General features: G+C 35.2%; 1 protein-coding gene across 6 annotated transcripts in view; it reads left to right on the top strand.

Moving 5' to 3' along the window:
• The window catches only part of DENND1A (DENN domain containing 1A), a 546,222-nt gene that overhangs the window by 93,397 nt on the left and 437,000 nt on the right, over window positions 1–15,825 (top strand). The gene's annotated exons all lie outside the window — the stretch shown is intronic.

The following is a 15,825-nucleotide window of genomic DNA, read 5'->3' as shown; positions in this document are numbered from 1 at the left end:
GCTAGTATTAATATATTGAGTATTTTTGCATTTTTAGTTATCTTATAGTATATTTGTTTGCTTTGGGTATCAGTATATACTGGCCTTAGAGAATAATTGGGAAGTTTTTTTTTTCCTATTTTAGTTTTTGAAAGCATTTATAAAGAATTGGTATTAGTTCTTCTTTAAATGTTTGGTAGAATTCTCTAGTAAAGTCATCTGAGTTTGTCTGTTTTGGTGGGAAGTTTTAAAATTAGTAATTCAATCTCTTGCTATAGGTCTATTCAGATTTTCTTTTCCTTCTTGAATGAGTTTTGGTAGTTTGTATTTTTCGAGTGATTTGCCCATTTCATATATCTAATTTCTTGGCATACATTTGTTCATAGCATTCTCTCTTTTTTTTCTGGTAAACCTGAAAACCTAGATAAATTCTGAAATAACTGTAATATTAATATTCTCTTAGTCCTCTGTATTTCTGCAAATTTGGTCCTCATGGTTTTTTCTTTAATTTCTCACCTCTCATACATTGTACTTGCAACCGCTGCAAACTAATTGTTATTTTCAGATGCTGTTTGTCTGAAATGTCTTTTCTCTTTTTCCATTAGAGGAATTGGCATTTATTTTCAAGATAATTTATTCCCTCCCTTCCTTCCTTCCCTCTCTTTCTTTTCTCTCTTTTCTCTTTCTCTCTGCCTTTCCTGCCTTGTCTCACTCTGCCACCCAGGCTGGAGTGCAGTGGCATGATCTCTGCTCAGTGCAGCCTCCGCCTCCTGCCAAGCAATTCTCCTGCTTCAGCCTCCCAAGTAGCTGGGATTACAGGCATGTGACAGCACTCCTGGCTGCTTTTTGTATTTTTAGTAGAGACGGGGTTTCACCATGTTGGCCAGGCTGGTCTCAAACTCCTGCCCTCAAGTGATCTGCCCACCTTGGCTTCTTAAAGTGCTGGGATTACAGGCGTGAGCCACCACTCCCGGCCACTTGTTTGTTTCAAAGGGCAGCTGAGCAGCCTGTTCACCTTCTTTTCCCTAAGGAGAAACATGGGACTTAATATAAATTGTTTCTTGGAAATTTCACGTTGAATAAATGAACGAGGTATGAAACGTTTCTTCTGAACTCTCAACCTGTTTGGATGCCTGAAAAGTATCTGAAATTCAAAATGTCTGAATTCTAACTCATTATCTGCTCATTAAACTGAATGAAGCTTGGTCCCCTTCCACTGAGCAGCACATTTGAAAAATCCGGTATGCAACCTAAAAACCTACTGCCTTTATCCTGGTCACCTGCCTGCCTGCTCACCCTCTGTATTCAATGTATCAGAAAAATTTTGTTGATTTACCTAAATGTCTTTGAAAACTAGGTATTATTTCCCAACTATCATCATCTTAAACCTCTTTCTCACCACCCCTCCAAAACAACCTTGTTCTTCCATTCCTTCAGGTCTCACCTCAGACATTAAATCATCCTTAGGGAAACCTTTTCAGATTCCCAAAGTAAGCTTGTTCTTATTGTATGGTCTTGCGGCATTTACCATAGCTTATAATTATGTTGCTTGTGTGATTATTAGTTTGTCTGAGGTTCTTTACTGGACCTTAAACTCTTTGAAGGTAGAGATCATCCAATATTTTCTTCATCGCTGTATGATCAGATCTCAATATTGAGAAGATTCAGTGAATATTTATGGAATGAACAAACCACTGAAAATTAGGTAATTTATGTGGCAATGGCTTTAAAATGAAAATTGCTGGAGAAACATTATTTCAATGATCTTTTAACATTTAAAATAACTGTGATTAGTTTGTTGAATTTGTAATTTTTTGTTTGGGTGAAGAGAAGCTATAAATTCTCATGGTATTAAGGGTGGGTCATCTTGGATAGATCCACTTACTGCTTATTAGGCTTTGTTTACTGGGATTATGGAATTGGTATAACAATTACAAAGTGTAGAGTCGAGTCTCTCCAGAAAGCACTATATTACTTCATAAATGACATCACCTTGGTAATTATCACATTTGGTTTAAGATTTCACTTAGCACAAAATGGGTCGCAGAAAGTCTAACCCCTTGTATATATTCAAGTAAAGGTGATGACTTTCTTCACAATAGAGCAGAGATGAAATAGTTCCCACATTTGTTATTCTGAATGGAGCCTTGGGATGAAATTCCAAGCAGCAGAATGCCACTTAACATTCTGCCTGCTATTTTGCTCTTTAGTAGCATAATTGTAAAATGAGGCAATAAAACCAGAAAAGATATAATATTTATACCTGTGTAGGCACTTCATATGATAAAATGTCACATGGGACTGTTTACTCCCTGCTGGTTATTTGGATAACGCTCCACCTGCCTAGTGATGGGTGGTGCTGAGTCTTGCATAAATCTTGGAAAGAAGGTTAGGGTTCACATAGTTCTTAAGTAGGGGAAAAAAAAATACAGCATGTATGATAATAATGGTGACTCTTTGATTACTATTTTTATACCACCACTGTGCTAGGCCCTTGGGGACAGACTGTGACAAAGAGGGAGAGAATATAAGTGAGTACCTTTCATGTCAGCTATCCTGCTATACATTTTACTTAAAATATTTGTAAACCTTATAATAACTCTGCCAGGTAGGTGGTGTTATCTCCATGTATATATGACTGATTCTTGTTTATCTCATAAAAAATTCTAACGACCTCATTGGAGTTCTGTTATAATTATCATGTTTAAACTTTGGTGCTTTTTTAAAGTTTAAGTAGTCTCTCTCTTTTTTTTTTTTTTTTTTTTTGAGACAAAAAAAATTAATGAGAAGAGACAAAGAAACATCAAAGAGCTTTTTCCTCTGATTGCTGTGTTAGAACTTTTGCCTGAAAATAGGTTACATTCCTTCTGTTTTCAGCTGAATCCTCATTAACTTTACATTTTAATGATGTCCAGGGCAAATTACACCATTTATGGTCAGTACCTTAAAGGAATGCTTAAAGGGGACTTAAATTTTTTTTTTTTTGAGTGGTGGATGTATTTACTGCAGGAATATAAATTGATCCAGAATTATTTAAAAAAAAAAAAAAAAGACAAAAACCCTTGAAACATGGGGTTGGTGTTCCATTTCTAACTATTATAACAATTTAATTCAAAAGAAATTACTTTCAGCTCAAAGTAAATTAATCATTAAAGAACATATTTATAATATTTGGGAGTATGCAACTGGAACCAGTGTCCTACATTTATTTTTGAAAATAGTTTCAGTTTCTCATTTACTTGGATTTAAATTCAATTTTACTGCTTAGCTTCAGAAATAATTCATAGGTGGTAGATGCTCAATAGGAATAAATGAAGACAGCTTCTCCCAGTTATGAAAAAAACAAGGGTGATTGAAATGCTAATATGCTGATAGACAGATTGTATTTGCACAAGAATGAGGGAATCTGCTGTAAGGTGGAACTCTTCACAGGATTCCAAATTATTCAATTTAAAAGAACAATATGAACTGCGGAACTGTGTTTTCATTGTAAGCTTTGAATGCTTAATTATTATTAGATAAATTGGAATAAAGTGTCATGTTGTGTCAAATATTGGTTATTTCTTTAACAATTATTGGGTAAGTGGATTAAGAGAAATCAGCCTGTCTGTTGAGGAAACTGTAATTATGAGAATGCCCCATCTAACATCAAGTATTTTATTAGGTTTGCACTCCTGCTTTTTAAATGTGTTTAATTGAATCCCTTCTGTGTGCGACGCAATGGCCTAATGTCCTTGTTAAGGTGTTTTTGAATACAGGGGGTGGAGTTTCACTAAAACTAGCTCAGGAAGGGCAGGGATGGAGGTGGAGAGGTCTGTTGTACAGTGAAGAACAGGAAGCAAAACCAGCTGGGCTTCATGAGGACCAACTGGAACCGGAAAGTCATGCACCAGGGTGGCTTCATCTCTTTCATCATGGCTTTGCTTCTGCTTGCTTCCTTTGTTCACCACTTATCTTGGTTATGGTTCAAAGTGGTCTATATGATCTTTTAAGCTTGGCTTCCCACCGCTAACAGACACTTTTTGTCTGTGCCCAAGGTCAGTTCAAGCATGTGGCTCAGCCCAGACCTGGATGGTCCCTGTGGTCTCTAGGTGCTCTGCTGCACTGCCCCTTCTGCATGAGCAGAGTGAAACATGTCTGGATGGAAAAGATGTGGCTCTTGCACATGTGTGGCTTTTTGTGGAGATGATAATACACCTAAAAAGATTATTTCTACTTAAATGTGCTATGGACTTCCTTATACATAAAATATTTTAGTTATCTGTGGTATTTGCAAACTGAGGAAACAGTGGGAGAGTTTGGGCAATGCCACTCAGGGAGGGTGAAATGATTTTCTTTTAGAATGAGGTTTTTCCTAGGTAGGGCTTCCTGAGGGTCTAAATCCATAATTGGATCCTACTTGGAACTGTACAAGGAAACTGAATGTAGAAGGAAAAACAAATTTTCTTAGTTAGGTTTTCTTTCCAGGTACCATCTTGAATGATTGGCCAACATATCTAATGCAATTTAAGGACACTTGGGAATCTTTGGGTCTAATCTATTGTGGCTAATGGTTCTTGATATGGCTTTTTTTTTTTTTTTTTTTGCTTGTCCATATTTCACTTTTCTAAGGATTCAGTTAAAGTGCTAGCAGATTCTGCAAGTGCTCCTCAAGCATTATTTTTCTTATAGCTGAGTATTGAAATGGAGCAAAGCTCCTGGTTGTAACTTAACATTTGTTAAGCTTCTGTTTGCTTTATATATATGTATATATATATATATATATATATATATATATGTTATATACACACACATATATACACCCATATATACATACACAAATGTACACAGATGAACAAGTATGTGTGTGTGTATTTTTTCTTATTCTTTCTGGAGCCCATAAGAGATTACTTATTGTCCTCACTTTATAAGTGTTAGAAACCAAGGAACAGAAAGATGAAGTAACTTGCCTTAAGGTAATACAATTAGTAAGTAGTGAATTGTTGATTCAATTTTAGGCCTGTACTGTGCTTCCTGTGTCTATGATAGCTCTGCTTAAGGTGAATGGTTAGGTTGTGTTTCTGGAGTGCCCAACTTCTCTGTTGGAACAACGTTTTACATCTGCATGGCTTGGCTAAAAGCATAAGTTCTGGTTCAGGTACAGCCAGTTTATAAGCAGTGTGGTGATAGGATGTACAAGTTAGTTGTTTCACATTTTTAATTTGTAAAATGGGATTATTAATTGGTCCCATCATAGAGGTTTCATAGGAGGAATAAAAGAAATGGTACAGTCTTTTTGCCACAACATGTAAGGAACAGTGTCAGAATAATGAAAACATTGCATTGGTTTGTATGTTTTATGCCACCAGGTTGCATTAACTGAAGTCAAAGTAGCTAGCACTGTTTTTCTTGGTCTTTACATTTGGGCAGGTTCTTAACTTTCTTAATTTTTGCCTTTTCTTTGGGAAAAGAGGTTCTGACCTTGAGGTTTAGGTTGAAATTGCCGTTGATAGAGTCAGGGCTCCCAAATTGTGCTTTTAGCCTTCCTTTATATAGTTTTAAACAGTAATTTAAAAATAGTTTGGTTTTTCAGTTTTCGGAAAAACTACATATATATAGTGTTTGTATCCCATACCTTACCCCTGGATAGGAGTGTCAGGTTGTTTCTGGGTTGGTGCTGATGCAACAGGACTATTTTGAAGTTGTGTTTTCTGCTTTAACTTGACCTGGTTTGTTGAAAGATGCTCGATCCTTTTGGGAGCAGCCAAGGGATTGCTAATTGTGAAGTATCTTTGTTGAGTGATGAGGCACTGGTGTCTGTGAATGTGGCGGAATGGTGGGATCCCTTTGATTATTCCAATTATGAGAATGTGGGAACATAGGAAAGCAGCATGCAAAAACATAAGATGCACAGGCTTTATCCTCAGTTGGGAAGACTTTAAATCCTGACCCTTTCTTGGCCAGTAAACTGACTTGGACAAGGCACTTGACCTTTTTGGATCTCAATATTCTTATCGGTAATATGGAGTTACTATTCTCTGCCTATTTTATTATCTTCAGAATTTAATGGCATAAGAAATGTAATGATATGAGATATTCAGAGTACTTTCCTCATAGTAGGCATTCAGTATATGTTTAGTAAGGGAACTATAGAAGATTATAGAAATGTAGTTGTAGCTTATTTTATGCAATAGATATTCCAAAACCTTTTATATTATTTTTATAAATTATAATGAAATAGAAAGGGAATGAACTTCTTTTGAAAAGGCTGGTAAATTTTGTAATGTGAATAAACAACTTTCACTTGTAAGACAACATTAAAATTTATAAAAATGTATACCTGCATACATTTTTCTGTATAGAAATTTGTTATATGCAGTAACATTTTAGTATTTCCTCAAATTGGAAATGAATAGCATGTGATATTAAGTCACTTAAAAATTCTATAATATGAAATATTAAAATCTTAGACTCAAACTATATTTTACCTAGCCACCTTTTGGACTGCCTTTCTTTTGGTATTTTATATATCCTCTCCTTTTTATTTTTGTAAAAAACTATAGTAGTGTTTTTCTTTTTAACCATATTTTTCCCCTCTATAATTTTATTGAAGAAATGAACTTATGTTATTTTTTCTCTCATAGTAAGCCAAGTCTGGTGAATAAAACACCCATAGTCAAGAAATTTATGTGAGCTTGGCTGCACTGTTAACTCCCTGATTTCCTTCAGTCTTGTTAATTCATATGTGAACCCAGAGGTTTTATTAACTATTAGCCTTTCCTCTTAGTTATTTTGTAAAAGTGCACAATTGATATGAGAGTGTTGTGAAACCTTTGGAGACAGTGCCCTGGACATACTGAGGTAAATTTTGTTCCAGATTAACAGATAGCACCTTACCATAATCTGCCAGCAATTTGTTTATATAATTGTCAATAAAATTTCTGGTTTAGGAAAGAATTTTTGTTATCCTGAAACTTAACATGCCATGTCTTTGGAACCAAGGAGAAATAATAATAGTAACTGCCAAACACCTACTGTGTGTCAGACACTCTGCTGGATTCTTTACACATAGATCTTTCATCCTCAAACTCCAAGATAGCCCTTCTTCCTCATTTTGTTGAGGGAGGTTAAGAAAACGACCCCTAACCATTCCACTTTGCCAGACTTCATAGCTCTTCCCTCTTTTATATAGCGTATATACCACTTTTTACCATATCCTCAGGAACCTTAAAGGACCTAGCAGAAGTCAGAATGTATTTTGATGGAAAGTTAGTGATTCTTTTCTACTAATTTTTTCTCTGTCAGAATGAGTGAAGTATGTGGTGGAGGAGTGTGTTTTTAGAGTTTTTGCAGTAGAAAGGTACTTAGGTTTTTGCTGTTTTTTTTTTTTTTTTTTTCCCCCTGGAAATAAAGAGGAAAATTCAGATGTCCAAGATAAAGAGTTAGGGAAAATAATAGTAGTTTGTGGTTAGGGTCTAGATGAATTAGACTTCTGGAAGGATCCTTTGATTTTTGAAGTGTATTATTATGATTGGATAGTTGTGTGCGTGGTAGTGGTGAGGGTTGTGATATGTGTGCTTGACCATTATAAAACTACCTTCGTTACTAGAGGAACACAGATTCCCCCCACCTCTCCCATGATTGTATAGTTGAAAGCCTTCTTTTATCATTTTGCTGCCATATGTGTTTGTGATAATCAGCTGCATTGTAAAAATTCTTACTTCCTGGAAACCAGAAACCCATTCAGCTAGTGTCCCTACCCTGACCACTTCCTCTTCATTATTTCTAAATGACGGTGCTATTCCAGTAGCATTCCAGGCGTTCATCTAGCTAGGATTCCTTTTTCAACGTTTGCTATTTGGTGCATTTTTTCCTGTTTTATTTTGTTTCTTTGTCCTGATTAGTTCACCAAGTATAATGGGAAAGACATTTGCTTTTTTTTTTTTTTTTTTCTCTAAAGCAAGTTATTTTAGAGGGAGAGTTTACCAGTGATAAGAGCTGTTTATGTCCTAAGCGATTGATTTGTAATTAATGTTGCCTGGGCTCTTGCCTGTTGGCAGAATCGGTAACAGCTTGCAGTATTTTTTAAATTCTCATTTCTTTTTGGTATTTTGACAATGTCATTCATATCTCATGAAAAACTACCTCAGACAGGTTAAATGTGTTAAAACATGGAACGAAAGGATGGAAGGAGACCCAGTGCTGCCTAGAAACCTTGATCTTTTGCCAAAGTATTTAAACAATTTAGTGTTTTGGTTTCCTAGCTCCAAGCTGCTTCTCAAATCCCTTGCTAATTAATCCAGTTAATGCTTTGTAGACTTACTATATGCAGTGCTTTGGCTTGCTCGTCTATCATTGAGAAGTCCGTTTTGTTTCTTGGAGCAAACCTAAGCTCTGTTCTGGTGCAATGCTACATACAGGGCTTATGATGTGTGAGTACTTTGGGGCCTTTAAAACTCCTATGTGTGTGTCTATATGTATGTCCTCTGCATTTCATAGTCCTTAGGCTCAAAATTTTAAAATAAAAAAAGACAAAAGTAGAAAATAGAAATCAGATATTTCACACCAAACCGGTGAACTGATTGAAGGCTCCCTCTGCTACTTGCTGTGTTAATTGTGCAAATTATTTGATGTGTCTAAGCCTCAATTTCCTCATCTGTAAAATGGGAGAAAATAATTTATTCCTCCTCATAGTATTTTTGTGAGGATAAAGAGTTTCTTAAACACTAAGCAAGTGTCCAGAACACGTAAAGCTCAGTGAATGATGACTTGTTTTATTATTCTGTTGTGAACCCTATGTGTTGAATAAATTAACCTGTTTTGGTGTTTGCTGAATTTTGGAGGAAGTAGATTCCTTTTATCTATTTCTCTTTTGGTAAAGATATATCAAATGTCTCAATTTGTATCAAGGATTTAAAAATCAAGCATTTGTTCATTTAACAGTAGTGATAACAAAAAATAGACAGCTGTATTCCATTTGAGCCTGGTTTTAAGACCCATTGATGTGAGTTATCAATACAAAAGATCTTTCTAAAGTCTAAAAGGTGAATATCTCTCACTTGCTTACTAGAAAGCTTAGGTGCAGAAAAATATATAGGTTATTTCTTTTTCCAAGTTAAATAATTAAATATGGAGGCAAATTCAGGAATATTTACTGCTAATGAAGCTCATGATGACTTTTTTTTTTTACTAACCCATTTCTGAAATTTGTATGTTATGCCTTAAAAAGCTCAAAGTGTGTCCTGGGGATTAGGAATTGTTAGGGTCCTCATTTAATCATTATAGGAAATTTCACATTCCGCCCCCTGCCCCAAGGAATATGTGGAGAAAAAAAATTGGCTGTGCCAAAATAATGTAACATTCTATTTTTTTTTCCAGCTATTCGTTTTTGTTTTTATGTTTAGGAAATTTTTATAACATAAAAAACAGGAACAAACAGATAGGAAAATGCAGAAATATAAGTTAACAGCTTGATGGATTATCACAAAGTTAAAATGTCCAGGGTCAAGACATAGAACATTAGTAAGCATCTTGCCAGCCATCCTTATGTGTCCTTCCAAACGCCACCCCTTCAATTAGAGAGCTATAACCTTTTTTTTTTTTTTTTTTTTTTTTTTAAAGAGATGAGGTCTCATTGTTGTTCAGGCTAGAGTTCAGTGGCACAATCATGGCACACTGTAGCCTCAAACTCCCAGGCTCAAAGGACCCTCCTGCTTCGGCCTCCTGAGTAGTTGTGACTACAGGCATGTACCACTCCCCTCCACCAGCTGATTTCCTGCAATGCTGCCCAGCTAGTCTTGAACACCTGGGCTCAAATGATCTTCCTTCTTCAACCTTAGTAGCTGTGTGAGCCAGTGTGCCCAGCTAAAACCATTATCTTAACTTCTAATAGCATTAAAGGTGTGAGCCAATGTGCCCAGCTAAAACCATTATCTTAACTTCTAATAGCATTTATCATTTTTTCTTGTTGTTGAACATATATACATGGAGTGATATGGATGGAGTCAAGAGTGTATTTAATATTTCACTTGGTTTCTTTTGCTCAACAATTATATTTGTGAGATTATCCTTGTGTGTGCACCTGTGGTTTTCTCCTTTTCATTGCTATACAGTGCTCCATAATATGAATATGAATATGCCACAATTGATCATTCTACTGTGTGTAGGCATTTATGTTTCCCCTTTGGTTTTGGTTATTTCAAATAATGCAGCTATGACATTATAGTGACTATATCTGGTGTTTATATACTCCCACTATTGTTTGGTGTGTACAGAGAAGTGAAATTTCTGGGTCATAGTGTATGTGTATGTTTAGCATAAAATGCCAAGCAGTTTTCTAATGTGGTGGAACTGATTTGCATTCTCATTTTCTGTTGAGTTCCTCTTACTCCATATCATCACCAACACTTACTATTAAAAGTCTTTTCAATTTTAGCCATTTTGAGTGGATGTGTAGTGTATTTTGTTCTGGTTTTAATTTGCATTTTTCTGATTACCAGTGAAGTTGAACATCTTTTAATATATCTGCTGGTTATTTTGGTTATGTTGTTTTGTTATTTTTAAGTAATTCTTTATATATTCTAGATTCAGTTTTTTTGGTCATGTGTTATAATTTATCTTCTACTCTGTGCCTTTCCACTCTTTTAAAAATTAATATTTTTAATTGACATAATTTTTAATATTTATAATGTGATGTTTTGATACGTATATAAGGTAGAATGATTAAATAAAGTGAATCAGCATGTCCATAACTTCACTTATTTTTTGTGATGAAATTTACTTATTTTAAAATATATAATACATTACTTTTGACTGTAGTTTTCCTGCTGTGCAGTAGTTTTCAAAATTTATTCTCCCATCTGCCTGAAACTCACACTTTGACCAACAAATGCCCTTTGCAGCTTTCTTCTCTACCAGCTTCTGATAACCACCATTCACTCTGTACTTCTGTGTTCTATGAGTTCACCTTTTTTAGATTGCATGTATAAGTGGGATGTGGTATTTGTCTTGCTCTGCCTGGCTTATTTCACTTCTCATAATTTCTTCTAGTTTCATCCATGGTGTCACAAATGACAGAATTTTCTTCTTTTCTAAAGCTTAATAGTATTTCATTGTGGATATATACATTTTCTTTATCCATTCATCTGTTGATGAACACTTAGGTTCACTTAGGTTGTTTTCATATCTTGGCTATTGTAAATAATGCTGCAATGAACATGTCTTTCTAGTCTCTGTCTCCCCCCCCCCCCACACTTTTTTTTTAAAATGTAAGAGACAGGGTCTTGCTATATTGCCCAGGCTGGTCTTGAACTTCTGAGGGATCCTCTCGCCTCAGCCCCTCAGCCTCCTGAATAGCTAGGTCTACAGGCATGCACCACCATACCCATCTTTTTTTCTTTCTTTTTTAATTTAGATTTTCCATAGGTTATTAGGGTACAGGTGGTATTGGGTTACATGAGTAAGTTCTTAAGTGGTGATATGTGAGATTTTGATATACCCACCACTGAGCAGTATACACTGCACCCTATTTGTAGTCTTTTATCCCTGCTATAAACATGCGTGTGCAAGTATCTTTTTCATATAATGACTTTTTTTTCTGTGGGTAGATACCTAGTAGTGGGATTGCTGGATCAAATGGTAGTTCTGCTTTTAGTTCTTTAAGGAATCTCTACACTGTTTTCCATAGTGGCTATACTAGTTTATGTTCCCACCAGCGGTGTAGAAGTGTTCCCTGATCACATCTGTACCAATATCTACTGTTTTTTTTTTTTAATTTGTTGGTTATGATTATGGCCATTCTTGCAGGAGTCAGGTGATATCGCACTGTGGTTTTGATTTGCATTTCCCTGATCATTAGTGATGTTGAGCACTTTTTCATGTTTTTTTGCCATTTATATGTCTTCTTTTGAAAGTGCCTGTTCATGTCCTTAGCCCACTTTTTGATGAGATTGTTTTTTTCTTACTGATTTGTTTGAGTTCGTTGTAGATTCTGGATATTAGTCTTTAGTCAGATGTATAGATTGTGAAGATTTTCTCCAACTCCGTGAGTTGTCTGTTTACTCTGCTGACTGGTCCCTTTGCCATGCAAAAACTCTTTAGTTTAATTAGGTCCCAACGATTTATCTTTATTTTTATTGCATTTGCTTTTGGGTTGTTGGTCATGAAACCTTTGCCTAAGCAAATGTCTAAATGGTTTTTCCAGTGTTATCTTCTAGAATTCTTATAGTTTTAGGTCTTAGATTTAAGTCCTTAATCTATCTTGAGTTGATTTTTGTATAAGGTGAGAGATGAGGATCCAGTTTCATTCTCCTACATGTGGCTAGCCAGTTATCCTGGTACCATTTGTTGAAAAGGGTGTCCTTTCCCCACTGTATGTTTTTGTTTGCTTTGTCAAAGATCAGTTGGCTGGCTGTACGTGTTTGGGTTTATTTCTGGGTTCTCTGTTCTGTTCCATTGGTTTATGTGCGTGTTTGTATACCAGTACTGTGCTGTTGTAGTGACCATGGCTTTATAATATAGTTTGAAATCAGGCAGTGTGGTACTTCCAGATTTGTTCTTTTTGCTTAGTCTTTTTTTTTTTTTTGCTCAAAAAGTTTTACTTTTTATATAGTCTATTAATAATTTTCTTTATGCTTAGTGTTTTTTGTGTTCTATTTTGAAAACTTTTCTCTATACCAAGGATTCTGTTAAGTTCTGACATTTTTCTTCTTTATTTGGTGATGGAGTCTTGCTCTGTCACCCAGGCTGGAGTGCATTGGCATGATCTCGGCTCACTGCAACCTCCTTCTCCTGGGTTCAAGCGATTCTCCTGCTTTAGCCTCCTGAGTAGCTGGGAAGATAAGCACCTGCTGTGATGCCCGGCTAATTTTTTGTAGTTATGTTAGAGATGGGGTTTCTCCATGTTGGCCAGGCTGGTCTCGAACACCTGATCTCAGGTGATCTGCCCACCTTGGCCTCCCAAAGTGCTGTGATTATGGACATGAGGCACCATGCCCAGCCAAGTTCTGACATTTAATTTTGACTTTCATGTGCAGCTCTAAAATGCACTTGGAAATGATTTCTTTTTGTATAGTATAAGGCTTTATTAATAGGGCATTATTACTATTTTGCCATATGAATCTTCGGTAGACATGGCACTATTTATTGCAAAGATCATCCTTTCTCTACTTTTCTGTGTTGCCACTTTCGCTAATCAAATGTTTGTGTATGCATGGGTTTCTTCTTGGTCTGTTTATCTATTGTACCACTCCCAACTGAATGAATTGTTGAAGGTTTATAATAAGTTCTAATATCTAGTAGACTAAGTCTTCCCATTTTGTTATTGTTAAAAGTTTTTTCTTGGTTATTATTGGTCTTTGTAGTTTCATATAATTTTTGAATTGATTTGCTAAGATTTTTATTGGGATTTCATTGAATTAATATAAATGTGAGGAGATTTGATTATTTACGTATTTAGTCTTCACATGAAGATTATATAATGAACATGACAGATCCCTTTATGTAGTTTAGGTCTTCTTGTCATTTCTTTCAGTTATTATAGATACTCATGTACAAGTCTTGCTTATTTTCATTATATTTGTTTCTGAGTATTTGGTGTTCTCTGCTATTGTAAATGGTATCTTTGAATTTCGTAGTCTAAATATTTATGGATGTGTTGAAATACAGTTAAATTTTGAAATCTGATGTATCCAGCGCATTTGCTAAGCTGTCTTATTGATTCCAATAATTTATCTGTAGATCTTGTATTTTTTTCCAAATACAGTCTTGTTGTCTGCAAATAATAGTTGTATCTCCTCTTTTAATCCTTATGCCTTTCAGTCTTGTTCTTATTACATGGGCTGAGGACCAGCAGCATAATAGTTGATGAGGTTGATGATGGCAGGCATTCCTATTCTTTTCTCTGTTTTTTTTTTTTTTTTCTTTTCATTTTTGAGATGGAATTTCACTCTTGTCACCTAGGCTGGAGCGCAGTGGTGCAATCTCTGTACACTGCAACCTCCACCTCCCGGGTTCAAGTGATTCTTCTGTCACAGCCTCCTGAGTAGCTGGGATTACAGGTGCCACCACCATGCCCAGCTAGTTTTTTTTGTATTTTTAGTAGAGATGGGGTTTCACCATGTTGGCCAGGCTGGTTTCAAAGTCCTGATCTGCAGTGATCCGCCTGCCTCAGCCTCACAGAGTGCTGGGATTACAGGTGTGAGCCACCATGCCCTGCCCTCTTTTTTCTGCTTTGAAGGGAAAACTTTCAACATTTCACCTTTGAGTACAATGCTGGCTATAGTTTTTTTTTTTTTAATTGAGTTTTTAAAAATTGATTTATCACCCACTTATAGTAAAATGAACACACCTTAAGCATACAGTTTGAATTTTGAAACATGTATATACCTGTGTAATTAATACTCCAAACAAGATGTAGATCAGTTTTCCATATATCCTCTTCCAGTTTTTTCCAATTCCTTTACCCCACCAGAGGCAACAACTATTCTGATATATGTTACCATAGATTAGTTTTGCTTTTCTTAAACCTTATAGAAATGGGATTCTATAGCATTTCCTTATAGAAATGGAATTCTCTTGATTCTGGCTTCTTTCACTCAACATAAAGATTTGTTTAGAATCATCCATATTGCTTCACCTATCACCAGTTTATTCTTTTTATTGGTCAATAGTATTCCATTTTATAAACACTACAGTTTGCGTATCCATGATCTAAGCATTCAGATGAGACACAGTTTTTAAAAATAGATACCGTTTATCAGATTAAGGCATCTCCTTTGTGTTATTGGACTAAACTCTACTTGGTTGTCATGTATTATCCTTTAATATATTGCTGGATTCCTTTTGCTAAAATTTTGTTTAGAATTTTCAGATCAATGTTTAAATGAGGGATAAATTTCCTTTCTTGCATTGTCCTTAGATTTTAGTATCAAAGCTTTACTGGCCTCTGGAAAATTTGCTGCGATACTGATGTGGGTTCTTCCTTAAGAGATTGAAAGAACTCACTAATGAAGCCATTAGAGCTTGTAGTTTTCTTCATTAAAAATGTCTTAATTATATGTTCCCTTTGTTTAATAGTTATGATACCTATTCAGGTTTTCTATTTCTTATTGTATCAGTTTTTTTAAATATGTGTTTTCCTTCTTTTTGTTTTCTTCTTTTGTCCTTTATTATCCATCTGTTGGATTTTCTTTTCCTATCTTCAATATTTGTCACTTTCTTTTGAAGCCGATTTATTTCCTCAGGATTTTTTTGCATTTATCTCCTTTTACCTTTTCTTCCTCTTCGGGCATTGTCTGTTGTGGTTTTTGCTGCTCTTGTTACTGTGTTTTCTCTAATGGTTTTTCATATTGGAAATGACTTTTTTCTTTAAAGTTTGAATTTTTTTCATGAGTTCATCACCTCATTTCTAGATTTTTATAATTCTTATTTGTGTATTATTTCATGTCGTGTAATTTTCTTAATGTACTTTAATTTGAAAGGAAGGTTACAGTTTTTATTTTGTGCTGATGTTTGTATATTATACTTTCATTGTCTCTAGGGACATTAGTCTGAATCTTACTCTGATTTTTCTTATAACTTCCTATAGGATCTTACATTAACACTCATTTATTGCTCATAAATGAGCAATAAATGTGAAATCAGTTTTCCTGAACATTTAGGAGGAGAAGTGGTTAGGTACCTGTTATACTTCACTGAGCTATCTCTTGTGAAGTTTTCCCATGGTGCTTAAAAGCATATAATTTGCTACCTAATCTTTCCTGGCTCTATTCCCTTCTTCCACCTTTACCTGAACTTTTTCTTGACTTCCATTCTATAGTTTTATACTGTTCAATTTCGATTCTACTTCCAGAAATTTTATTTCACTGT

This window comes from Saimiri boliviensis, chromosome 2, assembly GCF_048565385.1.
Source record: "Saimiri boliviensis isolate mSaiBol1 chromosome 2, mSaiBol1.pri, whole genome shotgun sequence".
Lineage (NCBI taxonomy): Eukaryota > Metazoa > Chordata > Mammalia > Primates > Cebidae > Saimiri > Saimiri boliviensis.
Note: the sequence above shows the minus strand (reverse complement) of the source record. Positions and strands in the feature narration are given on the sequence as shown.